Here is a 19,056-nt window from a genome sequence, read left to right on the forward strand (position 1 = left end):
TATATATGTATATATATGTGTGTGTATATAATATATACATTATATATATATATATATATATATATATATAAAATCTCAAGAGTACCTACAAAATAAATGAATGTTATGATTAGCTCCGTGTCTCCCAGCTCCTCGTATAGAGCCAGCCATAGAGTAGGTGCTCAATGAATATTTGTTGAAAGAATAACAAATAAGAAAATGACTTCCTTATTGCTAGCAGATGGATAACACCCTAGTAGCTTTCTCCACGTAAATCCTTCCTCAGTATCATTGCTTCCAATTCTGTAATCTGTGTCAAGAGATTACTTCAAGTCCTTTGCTTTTAGGCACTAACGTTATTGTCATTTTTACAGATAAGGCACAGCTACTTAATACCAAAGTATAGGACTAGAAGCTAGGTTCATGATTTTTTTTTAAAGGAACTGCTGTTTATTGAGAGCATGCTATATGCCAGGTTTCATGCTAGATTCTTTCCTGTAGGAAAGAAAATCTATAGATTTTCAGGATAGCCTTCAGAAATGTAGAAAATTAAATTCACCAGAAACCCCCACCCCAGTTCACTGATTATTCTGGTTTTCTAGAAATCTATTCAACATTCATTCAGCAAACATCTATTGATCACCTACCATGTACCACACAGTGAGCAAAGCATTGAAAGTTACACCATAGTAGATTAACATACACAGTATTTGGTGGCTATGACAAAAACCTTCAAAGTAAATATAATCTTTTCTCTTTCCTTTATTTATTTAGTTGTTTTATTTTTGTCTAGTTTTTAAGATTTAATTTTTGTTGAGGTAACATTGGTTTGTAACATAAGTTTCGTGTGTACAACATTATATTTCTACTTCTGTATATTTTACAGCATGCTCACAACCAAAAATTTAGTTTCTATCCATTCATCAGCATACAGTTGACCACCTTTACCCTTTCTTCCCTCCCCGCTGCCCCTTTCCCTCTGGTAACCACTACTCTGTTCTCTGTACCTATGGGTTTGTTTTGTTTTATTTTATTTATTGTTTGTTTTTTTTTATATCATGGGTGAGATCATATGGTATTTGTCTTTGTCCATCTGACTTATTTCACTTAGCATAATACCCTCAAGATCCATCCATGTTGTTGCAAATGGCAAGTTTTCATTGTTTTTATGGCTGAGTAGTAGTACATTGTATATAGATACCACATCTTTTCTTTTTCCTAGTACAGTACTTTACTTCTTTAGAGCAGTTTTGGATTCACAACAAAATTGAAAAAAAAGTATAGATATTTCCCATTACCCCCTGTCTCCACACGTGCATAGCCTCTCCCATTATTAACATTCCCCATCAGAGTGATACATTTGTTACAAGTGATGAGCCTACATTGACACATGATTATTACCCAAAGTCTATAGTTTACATTAGGGTTCATTCTTGGTATTGCACATTCTATGTGTTTGGACAGATATGTAATGACATGAATCCACCATCATAGTATCATACACAGTAGTTTCACTGCCCTAAAAATCATATGTGCTCTGCCTATGCATCCCTCCCTCCACCCTAACTCCTGGCAACCATTAATCTTCTTAAAATCTCCATAGTTTTAACTTTTTCAGAAGGTCATAAAGTTGGAATCACACAGTGTGTAGCCTTTTCATATTGGCATCTTTTTTTTTTTTCCTTATTTTCTTTTTGGCTGCACCATGCAGCATGTGGGATCTTAGTTCTCTGACCAGGGATTGAACCCATGTCCACTGCATTAGAAGCATGGAGTCTTAACCACTGGAGCACAGGAAAATCCCCATATTGGCTTCTTTCACTTACTAATGTACATTTTTTTAATATCTTTATTGGAATATAATTGCTTTACAATGATGTGTCAGTTTCTGCTTTATAACACAGTGAATCAGTTATACATATACATATGTCCCCATATCTCTTCCCTCTTGCGTCCCTCCCTCCCACTCTCCCTATCCCACCCCTCTTGGTGGTCACAAAGACTGAGCTGATCTCCCTGTGCTATGCGGCTGCTTCCCACTAGCTATCTGATTTATATTTGGTAGTGTATATATGTCCATGCCACTCTTTCACTTTGTCCCAGCTTGCCCTTTCTCCTCCCCATATCCTCAAGTCCATTCTCTGGTAGGTCTGTGTCTCTATTCCTGTCTTGACCCTAGGTTCTTCATGACCATTTTTTCCCCTTAGATTCCATATATATGTGTTAGTATACAGTATTTGTTTTTCTCTTTCTGACTTACTTAACTCTGTATGACAGAATCTAGGTCCATCCACCTCACTACAAATAACTCAATTTCGTTTCTTTTTATGGTTGAGTAATATTCCATTGTATATATGTGCCACATCTTCTTTATCCATTCATCTGTCGATGGACACTTAGGTTGCTTCCATGTCCTGGCTATTGTAAATAGAACTGCAGTGAACATTTTGTTATATGACTCTTTTGGAATTATGGTTTTCTCAAGGTATATGCCCAGTAGTGAGATCGCTGGGTCATATGGTAGTTCTATTTGTAGTTTTTTAAGTAACCTTCATACTGTTCTCCATATTGGCTGTACCAATTTACATTCCCACCAACAGTACAAGAGGGTTCCCTTTTCTCCACACCCTCTCCAGCATTTATTGTTTGTAGATTTTTTGATGATAGCCATTCTGACTGGTGTGAGATGATATCTCATTGTAGTTTTGATTTGCATTTCTCTAATGATTAATGATGTTGAGCATTCTTTCATGTGTTTGTTGTCAATCTGTATATCTTCTTTGGAGAAATGTCTGTTTAGGTCTTCTGTCCATTTCTGGATTGGGTTGTTTGATTTTTGATATTGAGGTGTATGAGCTGCTTGCAAATTTTGGAGATTAATCCTTTTTCAGTTGCTTCATTTGCAAAAATTTTCTCGCATTCTGAGGGTTGTCTTTTCGTCTTGTTTATGGTTTCCTTTGCTGTGCAAAAGCTTTTAAGTTTCATTAGGTCCCATTTGTTTATTTTTTTTTATTTCCATTTCGCTAGGAGGTGGGTCAAAAGCATCTTGATGTGATTTATATCATAGAATTTTCTGCCTATGTTTTCCTCTAAGAGTTTTATAGCATCTGGCCTTATATTTAGGTCTTTAATCCATTTAGAGTTTATTTTTGTGTATAGTGTTAGGGAGTGTTCTAATTTCATTCTTTTACATGTAGCTGTCCAGTTTTCCCAGCACCACTTATTGAAGAGACTGTATTTTCTCCACTGTATATTCTTGCCTCCTTTATCAAAGATATGGTGACCATATGAGTGTGGGTTTTTCTCTGGGCTTTCTATCCTGTTCCACTGAACTATATTTCTGTATTTGTGCCAGTACCATACTGTTTTGATTACTGTAGCTTTGTAGTATAGTCTGAAGTCCAGGAGCCTGATTCCTCCAGCTCCATTTTTCTTTCCCAAGATTGCTTTGGGTATTCGGGGTCTTTTGTGTTTCCATATAAACTATGAAATTCTTTGTTGTAGTTCAGTGAAAAATGCCACTAGTAGTTTGATAGGGATTGCATGGAATCTGTAGATTGCTTTGGGTAGTAGAGTCATTTTCACAATGTTGGTTCTTCCAATCCAGGAACATGGTATATCTCTCCATCTATTTGTATCACATTTAATTTCTTTCATCAGTGTCTTATAATTTTCTGCATACAGGTCTTTTGTCTGTTTAGGTGGGTTTATTCCTAGATATTTTATTCTTTTTGTTGCAATGGTAAATGGGAGTGTTTTCTTCATTTCACTTTCAGATTTTTCATCATTAGTGTATAGGAATGGAAGAGATTTCTGTGCATTAATTTTGTATGCTGCTACTTTACCAAATTCATTGATTAGCTCCAGTAGTTTTCTGGTAGCCTTTAGGATTCTCTATGTATAGTATCATGTCATCTGCAAACAGTGACAGTTTTATTTATTCTTTTCTGATTTGGATTCTTTTATTTCTTTTTCTTCTCTGATTGCTGTGGCTAAAACTTCCAAAACTGTGTTGAATAAGAGTGGTGAGAGTGGGCAACTGTGTCTTGTTCCTAATCTTAGTGGAAATGCTTTCAGTTTTTCACCATTGAGGATGCTGTTGGCTGTGGGTTTGTCATACATGGCCTTTATTATGTTGAGGAAAGTTACCTCTATGCCTACTTTCTACTGGGTTTTTATCATAAGTGAGTGTTGAATTTGGTCAAAAGCTTTCTCTGCCTCTGTTGGATGATCATATGGTTTTTCTCCTTCAATTTGTTAATATGGTTTATCACATTTATTGATTTGCATATATTGAAGAATCCTTGCATTCCTGGGTTAAACCCCACTTGATCATGGTGTATGATCCTTTTAATGTGCTGTTCGATTCTATTTGCCAGTATGTTGTTGAGGATTTTTGCATGTATGTTCATCAGTGATGTTGGCCTGTAGTTTTCCTTTTTTGTGACATCTTTGTCTGGTTTTGGTATCAGGGTGATGGTGGCCTCGTACAATGAATTTGGGAGTGTTCCTCCCTCTGCTGTATTTTGGAAGCATTTGAGAAGAGTAGGTTTTAGCTCTTCTCTAAATATTTGATAGAATTCACCTGTGAAGCCATCTGGTCCTGGGCTTTAGTTTGTTGGAAGATTTTTAATCACAGTTTCAGTTTCAGTGCTTGTGATTGGTCTGTTCATATTTTCTATTTGTTCCTGGTTCAGTCTCGGAAGGTTGTGCATTTCTAAGAATTTGTCCATTTCTTCCAGGTAGTCCATTTTATTGGCATATAGTTGCTTGCAGTAATCTCTCATGATCCTTTGTATTTCTGCATTGTCAGTTGTTACTTCTCCTTTTTCATTTCTAATTCTGTTGATTTGAATCTTCTCCCATTTTTTCCTTGATAATCTGGCTTATGGTTTATCAATTTTGTTTATCTTCTCAAAGAACCAGCTTCTAGTTTTATTGATCTTTGCTATCATTTCCTTCATTTCTTTTTCATTTATTTGTGATCGGATCTTTATGATTTCTTTCCTTCTGCTAAGTTTGGGGTTTTTTGTTCTTCTTTCTCTAATTGCTTTAGGTGTAAGGTTACATTATTTATTTGAGCTGTTTCTTCTTTCTTGAGGTAGGAATATATTGCTATAAACTTACTTCTTAGAACTACTTCTGCTGCATCCCATAGGTTTTGGGTCATCGTGTTTTCATTGTCGCTTGTTTCTAGGTAGTTTTTGACTTCCTCTTTGATTTCTTCAGTGGTCTATTGGTTATTTAGTAGTGTATTGTTTAGTCTCCATGTATTTGTATTTTTTACAGATTTTTTCCTGTAATTGATATGTACTCTCATAGTGTTGTGGTTGGAAAAGATATTTGCTATGATTTCAATTTTCTTAAATTTACCAGGGCTTGATTTGTGACACAAGATATGATCTATCCTGGAGAATGTTCCATGAGCACTTGAGAAGAATGTGAATTCTGTTGTTTTTGGATGGAATGTCCTATAAATGTCATTTAAGGCCATCTTGTTTAATGTATCATTTAAAGCTTGTGTTTCCTTAGTTATTTTCATTTTGGATGATCTGTCTATTGGTGAAATGGGGTGTTGAATTCACCTACTAAGATTGTGTTACTGTCAGTTTCCCCTTTTATAGCTTTTCATAGTTGCCTTATGTATTTAAGTGATCCTATATTGGGTGCATAAATATTTACAATTGTTATATCTTCTTCTTGGATCAATCCCTTGATCATTATGTAGTGTCCTTCTTTGTCTCTTGTAATAGTCTTTGTTTTAAAGTCTTTTTTGTCTGATATGGGAATTGGTACTCCAGCTTTCTGTTGATGTCCACTTGCATGGAATATCATTTTCCATCCCCCGACTTTCAGTCTGTATGTGTCCCTATGTCTGACATGGGTCTCTTGTAGACAGCATGTATACGGGTCTTGTTTTTGTATCCATTCAGCCAGTCTGTGTCTTTTGGTTGGAGCATTTAATCCATTTATATTTAAGGTAATTATTGATATGTATGTTCCTAATACCATTTTCTTAATTGTTTTGGTTTTGTTATTGTAGGTCTTTTCCTTCTCTTGTGTTTCCTGCCTAGAGAAGTTCCTTTAGCATTTGTTGTAAAGCTGGTTTGGTGGTTCAGAATTCTCTTGGCTTTTGCTTATCTGTAAAGATTTTAATTTCTCAATCAAGTCTGAATGAGATCCTTGCTGGGTAGTGTAATCTTGGTTGTAGCTTTTTTCTCCTTCATCACTTTAAATATGTCCTGCCACTCCCTTCTGGCTTGGATAGTTTCTGCTGAAAGATCAGCTGTTAACCTTATGGGTATTCCTTTGTGTGTTACTTGTTGCTTTTCCCTTGTTGCTTTTATGGTGTTAGGGTCTAATTTCATTCTTTTACATGTAACTGTCCAACTTTCCTAGCACCACTTATTGAAGAGACTGTATTTCTCCATTGTGTATCCATGCCTCCTTTGTCATAGATTAGTTGACCACAGGTGCATGGGTTTATCTATGGGCATTCTATCTTGTTCCTTTTATCTATGTTTCTGTTTTTGTGCCAGTACCATATTGTCTTGATTACTTGTAGCTTTGTAGTATAGTCTGAAGTCAGGGACTCTGATTCTTCCAGCTCTGTTTTTTTCCCCACAAGACTGCTTTGGCTATTTGGGGTCTTTTCAGTCTGCATACAAATTTTAAGATTTTTTGTTCTGGTTCTAAGAAAAATGCCATTGGTAATTTGATAGGGATTGCATTGAACCTGTAGATTGCTATGGGTAGTATAGTCACTTTCACAGGATTGATTCTTCCAATCCAAGAACGTGATATGTCTCTCTATCTGTTGGTATCATCTTTAATTTCTTTCATCAGTGTCTTATACTTTTCTGCATACAGGTCTTTTGTCTCCCTAGGTAGGTTTATTCCTAGGTATTTTATTCTTTTTGCAGCAGTGGTAAATGGGAGTGTTTTCTTACTTTCACTTTCAGACTTTTCATCATTAGTGGATAGGAATGCAAGAGAGTTCTGTGTATTAATTTTGTATCCTGCAACTTTCCCAAATTTATTGATTAGCTCTAGTAGTTTTCTGGTGGCATCTTTAGGATTCTCTATGTATACTATCATGTCATCGGCAAACAGTGACAGTTTTAATTCTTCTTTTCCAATTTGGATTCCTTTTATTTCTTTTTCTTCTCTAATTGCCATGGCTAGGACTTCGAAAACTATGTTGAATAATAGTGGTGAGAGTGGACATGCTTGTCTTGTTCCTGATATTAGAGGATACGCTTTCAGTTTTTCACCATTGAGAATGATATTCGCTGTAGGTTTGTTGTATATGGCCTTTGTTATGTTGAGGTAGGTTCCCTCTATGTCCAGTTTCTGGAGAGTTTTTATCATAAATGGGTGTTGAATTTTGTCAAAAGCTTTTTCTGCATCTATTGAGATGACTATATGGTTTTTCCTTCTTCAATTTGTTAATATGTTGTATCACAGTGATTGATTTGCATATATTGAAGGACCCTTGCTCCCTGGGATAAATCCCAGTTGATCATGGTGTATGATCCTTTTAACATTTTGTTTGATTCTGTTTGCTAGTATTTCATTAAGGATTTTTGCATCTATATTCATCAGTGGTATTGGTCTGTAATTTTCTTTTTTTTGTAGTATCTTTGTTTGGTTTTGGTATCATGGTGATGGTTGCCTCATAGAATGAGTTTGGGAGTGTTCCTTCCTCCATAATTTTTTGGAAGTGTTTGAGAAGGATGTGTGTTATGTCATTTCTAAATGTTTGATAGAATTCACCTGTGAAGCCATCTGCTCCTGGAGTTTTGTTTTTTGGAAGATTTTTAATCACAGTTTCAATTTCATTACTTGTGATTGGTCTGTTCATATTTTCTGTTTTTTCCTGGTTCAGTCTTGGAAGGTTATACCTTTCTAAGAATTTGTCCATTTCTTCCAGGTTGTCCATTTTATTTGCAAAGGGTTGCTTTTAGTAGTCTCAGGATGCTTTGTATTTCTGTGGTGTCTGTTGTAACTTGTCCTTTTACTTTTGTGTCCTCTCCCTCATTCTCTTGATACATCTGGCTAATGGTTTATCAATTTTGTTTATCTTCTCAAGGAACCAGCTTTTAGTTTTATTGATTCTTGGTATTGTTTTCTTTGTTTCTATTTCATTTATTTCTGCGCTGATCTTTATGATTTCTTTCCCTCTGCTAACTTTGGGTTTTGTTTGTTCTTCTTTGTCTGGTTCCTTTAGGTGTAAGGTTAGATTGTTTATTTGAGATTTTTCTTATTTTTTGAGGTAGCCTTGTATAGATATAAACTTCATTCTTAGAACTGCTTTTGCTACATCCCATAGGTTTTCGATCATCGTGTTTTCATTGTCATATGTCTCTAGGTATTTTTATTTGCTCCTTTGATGTCTTCAGTGATCTCTTGTTTATTTAGTAATGTATTGCTTAGCCTCCATGTGTTTGTGTTTTTTATGTTTTTTCCCCTGTAATTCATTTCTAATCTCATAGCATTGTGGTCAGAAAAGATGCTTGCTATGCTTTCAGTTTTATTAAATTTACTGTGGCTTGATTTGTAACCCAAGTTGTGATCTGTCCTGGAGAGTGTTTTGCGTGCACTTGAGAAGAAATTGTAATCTGCTGCTTCTGGATGGAATGTTCTATAGCTATCAATTAAATCTATCTTGTCTATTGTGTCATTTAAAGGTTTTGTTTCCTTATTTATTTTCATTTTGGATGATCTGTCCATTGGTGTAAGTGAGGTGTTATAGTCCCCCACTATTATTGTGTTACTGTCGATTTCCTCTTTTATAGCTGTGAGCAGTTGCTTTATGTATTGTTGTGCTCCTATGTTGGGTGCATATATATTTATAATTATTATCTCTTCTTGTTGGATTGATACCTTGATTATTATGTAGTATCCTTCCTTGTCTGTTGTAACATCCTTTATTTTAATGTCTATTTTATCTGATATGAGTATTGCTACTCCAGCTTTCCTTTGATTTCCATTTGCATGGAATAACTTTTTTCCATCCCCTCACTTTCAGTCTGTATGTGTCCCTAGGTCTGAAGTGGTTCTCTTGTAGACAGCATATATACGGGTCTTGTTTTTGTATCAATTCAGCCAGTCTGTGTCTTTTGGTTGGAGCATTTAATCCATTTACATTTAAGGTACTTATCGATATGTATGTTCCTATTACCATTTTCTTAATTGTTTTGGGTTTTTTATTTTAGGTCTTTTCCTTCTCTTGTGTTTCTTGCCTAGAGAAGTTCCTTTAGCATTTGTTGTAAAGCTGGTTTGGTGGTGCTGAACTCTCAGCTTTTGCTCGTCTGTAAAGGTTTTAATTTCTCCATCAAATCTGAATGAGATCCTTGCTGGGTAGAGTAATCTTGTTTGCAGGTTTTTCTCCTTCATCACTTTAAATATGTCCTGCCAGTCCCTTCTGTCTTGCAGAGTTTCTGCTGAAAGATCAGCTGTGAACCTTTTGGGGATTCCCTTGTATGTTATTTGTTGTTTTTCCCTTGCTGCTTTTAATATGTTTTCTTTGGATTTAATTTTTGATAGTTTGATTAATATGTGTCTTGGCATGCTTCTCCTTCGATTTATCCTGTATGGGACTCTCTGTGTTTCCTGGACTTGATTAACTCTTTTCTTTCCCATATTAGGGAAGTTTTCAACTATAATCTCTTCAAATATTTCCTCAGTCCCTTTCTTTTTCTCTTCTTCTTCTGGGACCCCTATAATTCGAATGTTGGTACATTTAGTGGTGTTCCAGAGGTCTCTGAGACTGTCCTCAATTGTTTTCATTGTTTATTCTGCTCTGCTGTAGTTATTTCCCCTATTTTTTCTTCCAGGTCACTTACCTGTTCTTCTGCCTCAGTTATTATGCTATTGATTCCTTCTAGAGAAATTTTAATTTCATTTATTGTGTTGTTCATCACTGTTTGTTTGCTCTTTAGTTCTGGGTCCTTGTTACACATTTCTTTTATTTTCTTCTTTCTATTTCCAAGATTTTGGACCATCTTTACTATCATTACTCTGAATTCTTTTTCAGGTAGACTGTCTATTTCCTCTTCATTTGTTAAGTCTGGTGGGTTTTTGCCTTGCTCTTTCATCTGCTGTGTGTTTCTCTGTCTTCTCATTTTGCTTAAGTTACTTTGTTTGGGGTCTCCTTTTCACAGGCTGCATGTTCGTATTTCCCATTGTTTTTGGTGTCTGTCCCCAGTGGCTAAGGTTGGTTCAGTAGGTTGTGTAGGCTTCCTGGTCTAGGGGACTAGTGCCTGTGTTCCGGTGGATGAGGCTGGATCTTTTCTTTCTGGTGAACAGTTCTACATCTGGTGGTGTGTTTTGGGGTGTCTGTGTCCTTATTATGATTTTAGGCAGCCTCTGTGCTAATAGATGGGGTTGTGTTCCTGTCTTTCTAGTTTTTTGGCATAGGGTGTCCAGCACTGTAGCTTGCTAGTCATTGAGTGGAGCTGGGTCTTGGCGTTGAGATGGAGATCTCTGGAGATTTTTGCCGTTTGATATTACGTGGAGCTGGGAGGTCTCTTGTGTACCAGTGTCCTGAACTTGGCTCTCCCACCTCAGAGGCACAGCACTGACTCCTGGCTGGAGCACCAAGAGCCTTTCATCCACACGGCTCAGAAGAAAAGGGAGAAAAAACGGAAAGAAAAAAAGAAAGAGGATAAGGTAAAATAAAGTAAAGTAAAATAAAATAAAGTTATTAAGATAAAAAATAATTATTAAGAAAAAAAAAAATTATTAAGGAAACAATTTTTTAAAGTAAAAAAAAAAAATGGACGGACAGACACCTAGGACAATATCACATACAGAAGCATACAGATACACGCTCACAAAAAGTGAAAAAGGGAAAAAAATATATACATCGTTGATCCCAACATCCACCTCCTCAATTTGGGATGATTCGTTGTGTGTTCAGGTATTCCACAGATGCAGGGTACATCATGTTGATTGTGCAGATTTAATCTGCTGCTCCTGAAGCTGCTAGGAGAAATTTCCCTTTCTCTTCTTTGTTCGCACAGCTCCCAGGGTTCAGCTTTGTATTTGTACCTGCTTCATCCTGTAGGTCACCTGAGGGCCTCTGTTCTTCGCTGAGACAGGATGGGGTTAAAGGAGCAGCTGATTCGGGGTCTCTGACTCACTGAGGCATGGGAGAGGGAGGGGAACAGAGTGCTGGTCGAGCCTGTGGCGGCAGAGGCCAGCATGACGTTGCACCAACCTAAGGCGCGCCATGTGTTCTCCCGGGGTAGTTGTCCCTGCATCATGGGACCCTGGCAGTGGCAGGCTGCACAGGCTCCCAGGATGGGAGGTGAGGATAGTGACCTGTGCTTTCATGCAGGCTTCTTGGTGGCTGCAGCAGCAGCCTTAGCGTCCCATATCTGTCTCTGGGGTCCATGCTGTTAGCTGCGGCTTGCGCACATCTCTGGAGTTCCTTTAAACAGCACTCTTAATCCCCTCTCCTTGTGCAGCAGGAAACAAAGAGGCAAGAAAAAGTCTCTTCCCTCTTTGGCAGCTCCAGACTTTTTCCTGGACTCCCTCCCGGCTAGCTGTGGTGCACTAGCCCCTTCAGGCTCTGTTCATGCAGCCAACCTGAGTCCTCTCCCTGGGTCCTGAGCTCTGAAGCCCAAGCCTCAGCTCCCAGCCCTCACCCGCTGGGGCGGGTGAGCAGGCAAGCCTCTCGGGCTGGTGAGTGCTGGTTAGCACCGATCCTCTGTGCGGGATCTCTCCACTTTGCCCTTCGCACCCCTGTTTCTGCGCTGTCCTCTGTGGCTCCAAAGCTTCCTCCCTCTGCTCCCCGCAGTCTCTGCCCACGAAGGGGCTTCCTAGTGTGTGGAAACCTTTCCTCCTTCACAGCTCCCTCCCATTGGTGCAGGTACCATCTTTATTCTTTTGTCTGTTGTTTCTTTTTTTTTTTTTTTTTGCCCTACCCAGTTACATGGGGAGTTTCTTGCCTTTGGGGAGGTCTGAGGTCTTCTGCCAGAGTTCAGTAGGTGTTCTGTAGGAGTTGTTCCACATGTAGATGTATTTCTGATGTATTTGTGGGAAGGAAGGTGATCTCCACATCTCACTCTTCTGCCATCTTGAAGCTCCTCCTCCGATATCATATCTTTTTCATCCGTTCATCTCTTGATGGGCACTTAGGTGGTTTCCATATCTTGGCTATTATAAATAATGCCGCAGTGAACATAGGGGTGCATGTATCTTTTCAAATTAGTGTATTCATATTCTTTGGATAAATACCTGGAAGTGGGATAGCTGGATCATATGGTAGTTCTATTCTTGATGTATTTTTACATTTTATTTATTTATTTATGTATTTTTTTCTGCTTTGTTGCTGCACACGGGCTTTCTCTAGTTGCATCAAGTGGGGGCTACTCTTCTTTGTGATCCATAGGCTTCTCGTTCCTGTAGCTTCTCTTGTTGCGGAACGCGGGCTCTAGGCATGAGGGCTTCAGTAGTTGTGGCTCACAGGCTCTAGAGTGCAGGCTCAGTAGTTGTGGCACATGAGCTTAGTTGCTCCATGACATGTGGGATCTTCCTGTACCAGGGATCAAACCTGTGTCCCCTCCATTAGCAGGCAGATTCCTCACCACTGCACCATCAGGGAAGTCCATATTTTTTATTTTTGAGGACTCTCCATATTTCTTCCATAGTCGCTGCACCAATTTACATTCCCACAAACAACATATGAAGGTTCCCCTTTCTACACTTGTTATTTCTACACTTGTTATTTCTTGCCTTTTTGATAATAGGCAATCTAAGGGGCGTAAGTCGGTATATTATTGTGGTTTAGATTTACATTTCCATACTAATCAGTGACATTTAACATCTTTTCATGTGCCTGTTGGCCATCTGTATATCTTTGGGAAAATTTCTATTTAGCTGCTCTTCCCATTTTTTTTTTTTTTTTTTTTTTTTTGGTACGTGGGCCTCTCACTGTTGTGGCCTCTCCCGTTGTGGAGCACAGGCTTCGGATGCGCAGGCTCAGCGGCCATGGCTCATGTGCCTAGCCGCTCCGCGGCATGTGGGATCTTCCCGGACCGGGGCACAAACCCATGTCCCCTGCATCGGCAGGCGGACTCTCAACCACTGCGCCACCAGGGAAGCCCTGCTCTTCCCATTTTTTAATCAGGTTGCTTGTTTTGTTGTTGATGAGTTTGTATGAATTCTTTATGTATTTTGGATATTGACTGCTTATCAGATATATGATTTTCAAATATCTTTTTCCATTCAGTAGGTTGCCTTTTTGTTCTATTGATGGTTTCTTTTGCTATGCATAAGCTTTTTATTTTGATGTAGTCCCATTTGTTTATTTTTGCTTTTGTTTCCTTTGTCTGAGGAGACATATCTAGAAAGACATTGCTAAGACTGATATCAAAGAGCATACTGCCTATGTTTTCTTCTAGGAGTTTTATGGTTTCAAATCTTGTGTTGAAGTTCTTAAACCATTTTCAGTTATTTTTTTCTGTATGGTGTGATATTGGTCTAGTTTCACGTTTTTGCATGTCACTCTTCATTTTTTCCAACACCATTTATTGAAGAGACTATTCTTTCTCCACAGTGTGTTCTTGCTCCTTTGTTGTAAATTAATTATCCATATATGCATGGTTTATTTCTAGGCTCTCAATTCTGCTCCTTGCTCTGTGTGTGTTTTTCTGCCAATACCATTCAGTTTTGATTACTGTGGCTTTGTAGTATATTTTGAAATCAGGGAGTGATGTACCTCCAGCTTTGTTCATTTTTTCAGGATTGCTTTGTCTATTTGGGATCTTCTATGTTTCCATAAAAATTTCAAATTTTAGGATTATTTGATGTATTTCTGTGAAAAATGTTGTTAGAATTTTGATAGGGATTGCATTCAGTTTTTATGTTGCTTTGGGTAATAGAGACATTTTAACGATACTAATTCTTCTAATCCAAGAGCAGAGAATATCTTCCCATTTATTTGTTTCTTCAATTCCTTTCATCATTGATTTATAGATTTCAGTGTACAGTTCTTTTTTACTTCCTTGGTTAAATTTATTCCTAGGTATTTTATTCTTTTTGTCACAATTATAAATGGTATTGTTTACTTAATCTCTCTACTAGCTCATTATTGGTGTATAGAAATACAACAGATTTTTGTATATTGATTTCATATCCTGCAAATTTAATGTCTTTGTTTCTTATTTCTAATAGTTTTTTTTAGTGGAGACTTCAGGATTTTCTATATATAAAATCATGTCATCTACAAATAGTAACAGTTTTACTTCTTTCTTTCCAATTTGGATGTCTTTTATTTCCTTTTCTTGCCTAATTGCTCTTGCTAGGACTTCCAATACTATGTTGAATAAAAGTGGCTAGGGTGGGCATTCTTGTCTTGTTCCTGATTTTAGAGGAATAGCTTTCAGTTTTTCACCATTGAGTATGATGTTAGCTCTGGGTTTTTCATATATGGCCTTTATTATATTGAGGTACTTTCTTTTTATATCTACTTTATTGAGAGTTTTATCATAAAAGTGTGTTGAATCTTGTCAAATGATTTTTCTGCAGTTACTCAGATAATCATATGATTTTTATGCTTTATTTTGTTAATGTGGTATATCACATGGCTTGATTTGCAGGTGTTGAACCATCCTTGTATAACTGGAATAAATCCCACCAGATCATGGTGCATGATGCTTTTAATGCATTGTATTTGGTTTGCTATTATTTTATTGAGGATTTTTGCATCTATGTGCATCAGAGATATTGGCTTATAATTTTCTTTTTGTGTGTGTTGGCTTTGTCTGGTTTTGGTATCATGGTAATGTAGGCCTCATAAAATGAGTTAGGAAGTGTTCCCTTCTCTTCAGTTTTTTGGAGTAGTTTGGGAAGGATAGATATTAAATCGTCCTTGAATGTTTGGTAGAATTCATCTGTGAAACCGTGTGGTCCTGGACTTTTGTTTTTTGGTAGCTTTTTGATTACTGTTTTAATCTCTTTACTAGTGATCAGTCTATTCAAACTATTTCTTCATGGTTCTGTCATAGAAGGTTGTATGATTCTAAGAATTTGTCCATTTCTTCTAGGTTGTCCAATTTGTTGGAATATAGCTGTTCATAGTATTCTCTTATAATCCTTTGTATTTCTGTGGTATCTTTTGTTACTCTTCTCTTTTGTTTCTGATTTTTTAATCAGGATTTTCTCTCTTTTCTTCTTTGTGAGTCTAGCTAATGGTTTGTCAGGTTTTTTTATTCTTCAAAAGAACCCACTGTTAATTTCATTGACCTTTTCTCTAGTCCTTTTAGTCTCTATTTCATTTATATCTGCTCTCATCTTTGTTATTTACTTTCTTTTACTGATCTTGGTCTTTGTTCTTCTTTTTCTAGTTCCTTTAGGTATAAAGTTATTTATTTGAGATTTTTCTTGTTTCTTGAGGTAGACCTGTATTACTATAAACTTCCTTATTTGTGCCACTTTGCTGGATCACATAGATTTTGATATGTCATATTTTCATTTGTCTTCAGGTAGTTTTTGATTTCTCCTTTGATTTCTTCATTGACCCAATATCGTTCAGTAACATGTTGTTCAGTCTCCACATATTTGTTATTTTTCCAGCTTTATTCTTGTGGTTGATTTGTTTCATACCATTGTCAGAAAAGATGCTTGATATGATTTCAGTCTTCTTAAATTTACTGAGCCTTGTTTTGTGTTACAACATATGGTCTATCTCTCAGAAAGTTCCATGTGCAGAAAAATTTGTATTCTGCTGCATTTGGATAGAATGTTCTGTACAAATCTATCAAATCCATCTGGTCTGATATTTCATTTAAGGCCAGCATTTCCTTCATTTAAGGCCATCTGTCTGGATGATCTATCCATTGATGTAAGTGGGGTATTGGTGTTAAAGTTCCCTGCTATTATCACATTGCTGTCAATTTGTTTTCTTCTGTTAATAATTGCTTTATATGTTTTGGTGCTCCCATATTAATCACTGTTATATCATTTTTATCTCTTACTACCCTTTTTCGGCTTGAAGTCCATTTTGTGTGATATGAGTATGGCTACACCCACTTTCTTTTCACTGACATTTGCTTAGACAATCACCTTCTGTCTGTTTACTTTTAGCCTATAGAGCTGAGGTGAATCTCATGGAGGCAACACAGAGTTGAGTATTGTTTTATAACCTCTCCAGCTATTCTGTGTCTTTTGATTCGTGAATTCAGTTCATTTACATTTTGGGTGATTATTGATGGATGAATACTTAGTACTGCCATTTTATCTTCTGATTTCTGCCTGTTCTATATTATCATTGTTTCCTTTTTCTAACATCTTTATTGGAGTATAATTGCTTTACAATGTTGTGTTAATTTCTGCTGTACAAGATTTGATAGTGTATATATGTCAGTGCTACTCGCTCACTTTGTTGCAGCTTACCCATCACCCTCTCCATGTCCTCAAGTCCATTCTCTGTGTCTGCGTCTTTATTCCTGACCTGCCCCTAGGTTCATCAGAACCATTTTTTTAAGATCCCATATTTATGTGTTAGTGTATGGTATTTGTTTTTCTCTTTCTGACTTCACTCTGTATGACAGACTAGGTCCATCCAGCTCACTAAAAATAACTCAGTTCATTTCTTTTTATGGCTGAGTAATATTCCATTGTATATATTATATATGCCACATCTACTCTATCCGTTAATCTGTTGATGGACACTTAGGTTGCTTCCATGTCCTGACTGTTGTAAATAGTGCTGCAGTAAACATTGTGGTACATGTCTCTTTTTGAATTATGGTTTTCTCCGTATATGCCCAGTAGTGGTATTGCTGGGTCATATGGTAGTTCTATTTTTAGCTTTTTAAGGAACCTGCATACTGTTCACCATAGTGGCTGTGTTAATTTACATTCTCACCACAAGTGCAAGAGGATTCCCTTTTCTCCACACCCTCTCCAGCGTTTACTGTTTGTAGATTTTTTGATGTTGGCCATTCTGATGCATATGACATGATACCTCATTGTGGTTTTGATTTGCATTTCTCTAATGATTAGTGATTTAGAGCATCCTTCCATGTGTTTTTTGAAAATCTGTATATCTTCTTTGCAGAAATGTCTATTTAGGTCTTCTGCCCATTTTTGCATTCAGTTGTGTGTTTTTTCGATGTTGAGCTGCATGCGCTACTTCTGTATTTTGGAGGTTAAACCTTTGTCAGCTGCTTTGTTTGCAAATATTTTCTCCCATTCGGAGTATTGTCTTTTCGTCTTCTTTATGGTTTCATGTGATGTGCAAAAGCTTTTAAGTTTCATTAGGTCTCATTTGTTTATTTTTGTTTTTACTTCCACTTCTCTAGGAGGTGGGTCAAAAAGGATCTTGCTGTGTTTTATGCCATAGAGTATTCTGCCTATGTTTTCCTCTAAGAGTTTTATAGTGTCTGGCCTTACATTTAGGTCTTTAATCCATTTTGAGTCTACTTTTGTGTTTGGTGTTAGGGAGTGTTCTAATTTCATTCTTTTACATGTAGCTGTCCAGTTTTCCCAGCACCACGTATTGAAGAGACTGTGTTTTCTCCACTGTATATTCGTGACTCCCTTATCAAAGATAAGGTGACCATATGTGTGTGGGTTTATCTCTGGGCTTTCTGTCCTGTTCCATTGATCAGTATTTCTCTTTTTGTGCCAGTACCATACTGTCTTGATTACTGTAGCTTTGTAGTACAGTCTGAAGTTAGGGAGCCTGATTCCTCCAGCTCCGGTTTTCTTTCTTCAGGGTCTTTTGTGTTTCCATACAAATTGTGAAATTTTTTGTTCTAACTCTGTGAAAGATGCCATTGGTAGTTTGATAGAGATTGCATTGAATTGTAGATTGCTTTGGGTAGTAAACTCATTTTCGCAGTGTTGATTCTTCCAATCCAAGAACATGGTATATCTCTCCATCTCCTTGTATCATCTTTAATTTCTTTCATCAGTGTCTTATAGTTTTTTGCATACAGGTCTTTTGTCTCCTTAGATAGGTTTATTCCTAGGTATTTTATTCTTCTTGTTGCAGTGGTAAATGGGAGTATTTTTGTAATTTCTCATTAAGATTTTTTTGTCCTTAGTGTATAGGAATGCCAGAGATTTCAGTGCATTAATTTTGCATCCTGCAACTTGGCCAAATTCATTGATGAGGTCCAGCAGTTTTCTGGTAGCATCTTTAGGATTCTCTAGGTATAGTATCATGCCATCTGCAAACAGTGGCAGTTTTATTTATTCTTTTCTGATTTGGATTCCTTTTATTTCCTTTTCTTCTCTGATTGCCGTGGCTAAAACTTCCAAAACAATGTTGAATAACAGTGGTGCAGGTGGGCAGCCTTGTCTTGCTGCTGACCTTAGAGGAAATGGTTTCAGTTGTTCACCATTGAGAACAATGTTGGCTGTGGGTTTGTCATATATGGCCTTCATTATGTTGAGGTAAGTCCCCTCTATGCCTGCTTTCTGGAGAGCTTTTATAATATATGGGTGTTGAATTTTGTTGAAAGCTTTTTCTGCATCTTTTGAGATTATCATATGGTTTTTCTCCTTCAATTTGTTAATATAGTGTATCACGTTGATTGATTTGCATATATTGACGAATCCTTGCATTCCTGGGATAAACCCCACTTGATTATGGTGTATGATCCTTTTAATGTGCTGTTGGATTCTGTTTGCTAGTATTTTGTTGGGAATTTTTGCATTTATGTTCATCGGTGATATTGGCCTGTAGTTTTCTTTTTTTGTGACATCTTTGTCTGGTTTTGGTATCAGGGTGATGGTGGCCTTGTAGAATGAGTTTGGGAGTATTCCTCCCTCTGCTATATTTTGGAAGCATTTGAGAAGGTTAGGTGTTAGCTCTTCTCTAAATGTTTGGTAGAATTCACCTGTGAAGCCATCTGGTCCTGGACTTTTGTTTGTTGGAAGATTTTTAATCACAGTTTCAATTTCAGTGCTTGTGATTGGTCTGTTTATATTTTCTATTTCTTCCTGGTTCCATCTTGAAAGGTTGTGCATTTCTAAGAATTTGTCCATTTCTTCCAGGTTGTCCATTTTATTGGCATATAGTTGCTTGTAGTAATCAATCATGATCCTTTGTCTTTC

At 37.0% G+C, this 19,056-nt stretch overlaps 1 protein-coding gene across 8 annotated transcripts in view; it reads left to right on the forward strand.

Annotated features, from left to right (window-relative positions):
* The window catches only part of RRAGB (Ras related GTP binding B), a 50,827-nt gene that overhangs the window by 11,515 nt on the left and 20,256 nt on the right, over positions 1-19,056 (forward strand). The window lies entirely within an intron of this gene.

This window comes from Phocoena sinus, chromosome X (assembly GCF_008692025.1).
Source record: "Phocoena sinus isolate mPhoSin1 chromosome X, mPhoSin1.pri, whole genome shotgun sequence".
In the NCBI taxonomy this organism is placed as follows: domain Eukaryota; kingdom Metazoa; phylum Chordata; class Mammalia; order Artiodactyla; family Phocoenidae; genus Phocoena; species Phocoena sinus.